This window comes from Silurus meridionalis, chromosome 23 (genome assembly GCF_014805685.1).
Source record: "Silurus meridionalis isolate SWU-2019-XX chromosome 23, ASM1480568v1, whole genome shotgun sequence".
Taxonomy (NCBI): Eukaryota; Metazoa; Chordata; class Actinopteri; order Siluriformes; family Siluridae; genus Silurus; species Silurus meridionalis.
In genome coordinates, this window is record NC_060906.1 from 2,910,428 (window position 1) to 2,915,427 (window position 5,000).

A 5,000-nucleotide genomic window follows, 5' to 3' on the forward strand; every position below is an offset into this window, starting at 1 on the left:
TTACTGGATCAGGGTAATTCATAGAAATGTAAACAGAAAGTGAATCATAGTCAGCAGGATTCAAACCTGCAGGAGACCCCAATGATTTCTAGTCCATCGCCTTAACCACTTGACCACAACTACTACACAACTCTCTATAATCCACTACTTAAACTGGAAGCAATATTAACACAAGAAAACACATCTTTATAATTAACCCGAAATGTGAACAGAAAATTAATCATAGTCAGCAGGATTCGAACCTGCACAGGAGACCCCAATGTATTTCTAGTCCATCACCTTAACCACTCAGCCACAACTACTACAAAATTCTCTATCATCCCCTACTTAAACTGTAAGCCCTATTAACACAAGAAAACACATCTTTATAATTAACCTGAAATGTGAACAGAAAGTGAATCATAGTCAGCAGGATTCAAACCTGCAGGAGACCCCAATGGATTTCTAGGCCATCGCCTTAACCACTTGACCACAACTACTGCACAGTTAGCAGTCACCCCTATTTCTATTTCAACTGGAACCCCTATTAACACAAGAAAACAAATCGTAATAATTAACCCAAAATGTGAACAGAAAATTAATCATAGTCAGCAGGATTCAAACCTGCAGGGAGACCCCAATGATTTCTAGTCCATCGCTTAACCACTCGGCCATGTGCACAGTTAACAGTCACCCTATTTCAACTGGAACCCCTATTAACACAAGAAAACACATCTTTATAATTAACCCGAAATGTGAACAGAAAGTGAATCGTAGTCAGCAGGATTCGAACCTGCGCGGGGAGACCCCAATGGATTTCTAGTCCATCGCCTTAACCACTCGGCCACAACTACTACACAATTCTCTATCATCCACTACTTAAACTGGAACCCCTATTAACACAAGAAAACACATCTTTATAATTAACCTGAAATGTGAACAGAAAATTAGTCGTAGTCAGCAGGATTCAAACCTGCACAGGGAGACCCCAAAGTATTTCTAGTCCATCGCCTTAACCACTCGGCCATGTGCACAGTTAACAGTCACCCCTATTTCAACTGGAACCCCTATTAACACAACAACCTGTAAAGTTACTGGATCAGGGTAATTCATAGAAATGTAAACAGAAAGTGAATCCTAGTCGGCAGGATTCAAACCTGCGCAAGGAGACCTCAATGGATTTCTAGTCCATCGCCTTAACCACTCGGCCATGACTACAACACAAGTCACTGTCATCCACTACTTAAACGGGAAGCACTATTACCACAACAACCTGTAAACTTACTGGATCGGGGTAATTCATAGGAAATGTAAACAGAAAGTGAATCGTAGTCAGCAGGATTCGAACCTGCGCGGGGAGACCCCAATGGATTTCTAGTCCATCGCCTTAACCACTCGGCCACGACTACTGCACAGTTAGCAGTCACCCCTACTTCAACTGGAACCCCTATTAACACAAGAAAACACAAGTGAACCACATCTTTATAATTAACCCGAACCGGAACTCTAGTCCATCACTAGGCCACAACTACTACACAACTCTCTATAATCCACTACTTAAACTGGAAGCCCTATTAACACAAGAAAACGCAAAAGAACCATATCTGTATAATTAACACGAAATGTGAACAGAAAACAAATCGTAGTCGGCAGGATTCGAACCTGTGCAGGGAGACCCCAATGGATTTCTAGTCCATCACCTAAACCACTCAGCCACAACTACTACACAATTCTCTATTATCCCCTACTTAAACTGTAAGCCCTATTAACACAACATCCTGTAAAATTACTGTATCGGGTAATTCATAGGAAATGTAAACAGAAAGTGAATCGTAGTCAGCAGGATTCGAACCTGCGTGGGAGACCCCAATGGATTTCTAGTCCATCGCCTTAACCACTCGGCCATGACTACAACACAAGTCACTGTCATCCACTACTTAAACTGGAAGCCTATTAACACAACAACCTGTAAATTTACTGGATCAGGGTAATTCATAGGAAATGTAAACAGAAAGTGAATCGTAGTCAGCAGGATTTGAACCTGTGCAGGGGGGGACCCTAATGGATTTCTATTCCATCGCCTTAGCCACTCGGCCATGACTACAACACAAGTCACTGTGATCCCCTACTTAAACTGGAAGCCCTATTAACACAACAACCTGCACACTTTCTGGATCGGGGTAATTCATAGGAAATGTAGACAGAAAGTGAATCTTAGTCGGCAGGATTCAAACCTGCGCGGGGAGACCCCAATGGATTTTTAGTCCATCGCCTTAACCACTCGGCCACGATTACTGCACAGTTAACGGTCACCCCTACTTCAACCGGAACCCCTATTAACACAAGAAAACACAAGCGAAGCACATCTTTATAATTAACCCGAAATGTGAACAGAAAATAAATTGAAGTTGGGAGGATTCGAACCTGCGCAGAGACCCCAATGGATTTCTAAGCCATCGCCTCAACCACTCGGCCACAACTACTACACAACTCTCTATAATCCACTACTTAAACTGGAAGCCCTATTAAAACAAGAAAACGTAAAAGAACCATATCTGTATAATTAACACGAAATGTGAACAGAAAACAAATCGTAGTCGGCAGGATTCGAACCTGTGCAGGGAGACCCCAATGGATTTCTAGTCCATCACCTTAACCACTCAGCCACAACTACTACACAATTCTCTACTATCCCCTACTTAAACTGTAAGCACTATTAACACAACATCCTGTAAAATTACTGTGTCGGGTAATTCATAGGAAATGTAAACAGAAAGTGAATCGTAGTCAGCAGGATTCGAACCTGCGTGAGGAGACCCCAAAGGATTTCTAGTCCATCACCTTTACCACACGGCCATGACTACAACAAATGTCACTGTCATCCACTACTTAAACTGGAAGCCCTATTAACACAACAACCCGTACATTTACTGGATTGGGGTAATTCATAGGAAATGTAAACAGTAAGTGAATGGTAGTCAGCAGGATTCGAACCTGCGCAGGGAGACCCCAATGGATTTGCAGTCCATCGCCTTAACCACTCGGCCACGATTACTGCACAGTTAGCGATCACCCCTACTTCAACCGGAACCCCTATTAACACAAGAAAACACAAGTGAACCACATCTTTATAATTAACCCGAAATGTGAACAGAAAACAAATCACAGTTGGGATGATTCGAACCTGTGCGGAGACCGTAATGGATTTCTAGGCCATCGCCTTAACCACTCGGCCACAACTACTACACAACTATCTATAATCCACTACTTAAACTGGAAGCCCTATTAACACAAGAAAACGCAAAAGAACCATATCTGTATAATTAACACGAAATGTGAACAGAAAACAAATCGTCGTCGGCAGGATTCGAACCCGTGCGGCGAGATCCCAATGGATTTCTAGTCCATCACCTTAACCACTCAGCCACAACTACTACACAATTCTGTATTATCCCCTACTTAAACTGTAAGCCCTATTAACACAACATCCTGTAAAATTACTGTATCAGGTAATTCATAGGAAATGTAAACAGAAAGTGAATCGTAGTCAGCAGGATTCGAACCTGCGCGGCGAGACCCCAATGGATTTCTACAACACAAGTCACTGTGATCCCCTACTTAAACTGGAAGCACTATTACCACAACAACCTGTAAACTTACTGGATCGGGGTAATTCATAGGAAATGGAAACAGAAAGTGAATCGTAGTCAGCAGGATTCGAACAAGCACGGAGAGACCCCAATGGATTTCTAGTCCATCGCCTTAATCACTCGGCCACGACTACAACTCAAGTCATTGTCATCCACTACTTAAACTGGAAGCCCTATTAACACAACAACCGGTAAACTTACTGATCGGGGTAATTCATAGAAAATGTAAACAGAATGTGAATTGTAGTCGGCAGGATTCGAACCTGCACGGGGAGACCACAATAGATTTCGAGCCCATCACCTTAACCACTCGGCCACGACTACTGCACAGTAAGCGGTCACCCCTACTTCAACTGAAACTCCTTTTAACACAAGAAAACACACGTGAACCACATCTTTATAATTAACACAAAATGTGAACAGAAAACAAATCGTAGTCAGCAGGATTCGAACCTGTGCAGGAGACACAGATGGACTTCTAGTCCATCACCTTAACCACTCAGACACAACTACTACACAACTCGCTATTATCCCCTACTTAAACTGTAAGCCCTATTAACACAACATCCTGTAAAATTACTGTATCGGGTAATTCATAGGAAATGTAAAAAGAAAGTGAATCGTAGTCAGCAGGATTCGAACCTGCGCGGCGAGACCCCAATGGATTTCTACAACACAAGTCACTGTCATCCACTACTTAAACTGGAATGCCTATTAACACAACAACCTGTAAATTTACTGGATCGGGGTTATTCATAGGAAATGTAAACAGAAAGTGAATCGTAGTCAGCAGGATTCGAAACTGTGCAGGGGGGGACCCTAATGGATTTCAATTCCATCGCCTTAACCACTCGGACATGACTACAACGCAAGTCACTGTCATCCACTACTTAAACGGGAATCACTATTACCACAACAACCTGTAAACTTACTGGATCGGGGTAATTTATAGGAAATGTAAACAGGAAATGAATCGTAGTCAGCAGGAATCGAACCTGTGCGGGGAGACCCCAATGGATTTTCAGTCGGTCGCCTTAACCACTCGGCCACGATTACAGCACAGTTTGCGATCACCCCTACTTCAACCGGAACCCCTATTAACACAAGAAAACACAAGCGAACCACAAGTGGACCCCAACGCAAGTCACTGTCATCCACTACTTAAATGGGAAGCACTATTACCACAACAACCTGTAAACTTACTGGATCGGGGTAATTCATAGGAAATGTAAACAGAATGTGAATCGTAGTCAGCAGGATTCGAACCTGCGCGGGGAGACCCCAATGGATTTCTAGTCCATCGCCTTAACCACTCGGCCACGACTACAAAACAAGTCGCTGTCATCCACTACTTAAACTGAAAGGCCTATT

At 42.9% G+C, this 5,000-nt stretch overlaps 8 non-coding genes across 8 annotated transcripts; all 8 read right to left on the reverse strand.

Moving 5' to 3' along the window:
• Window positions 1-751: 751 nt before the first annotated feature.
• Window positions 752-833, reverse strand: trnas-aga. The gene has a single exon. It is a non-coding gene; the product is annotated as a tRNA-Ser (tRNA).
• Window positions 834-1,306: 473 nt separating this feature from the next.
• trnas-aga lies at window positions 1,307-1,388 on the reverse strand. Its single transcript has one exon. It is a non-coding gene; the product is annotated as a tRNA-Ser (tRNA).
• Window positions 1,389-1,810: 422 nt separating this feature from the next.
• trnas-aga lies at window positions 1,811-1,891 on the reverse strand. Its single transcript has one exon. It is a non-coding gene; the product is annotated as a tRNA-Ser (tRNA).
• Window positions 1,892-2,192: 301 nt separating this feature from the next.
• On the reverse strand, window positions 2,193-2,274 carry trnaf-aaa. Its single transcript has one exon. It is a non-coding gene; the product is annotated as a tRNA-Phe (tRNA).
• A 678-nt stretch (window positions 2,275-2,952) lies between these two features.
• Window positions 2,953-3,034, reverse strand: trnac-gca. The gene has a single exon. It is a non-coding gene; the product is annotated as a tRNA-Cys (tRNA).
• Window positions 3,035-3,871: 837 nt separating this feature from the next.
• Window positions 3,872-3,953, reverse strand: trnas-cga. The gene has a single exon. It is a non-coding gene; the product is annotated as a tRNA-Ser (tRNA).
• A 650-nt stretch (window positions 3,954-4,603) lies between these two features.
• On the reverse strand, window positions 4,604-4,685 carry trnaf-gaa. The gene has a single exon. It is a non-coding gene; the product is annotated as a tRNA-Phe (tRNA).
• A 189-nt stretch (window positions 4,686-4,874) lies between these two features.
• trnas-aga lies at window positions 4,875-4,956 on the reverse strand. Its single transcript has one exon. It is a non-coding gene; the product is annotated as a tRNA-Ser (tRNA).
• Window positions 4,957-5,000: the final 44 nt, after the last annotated feature.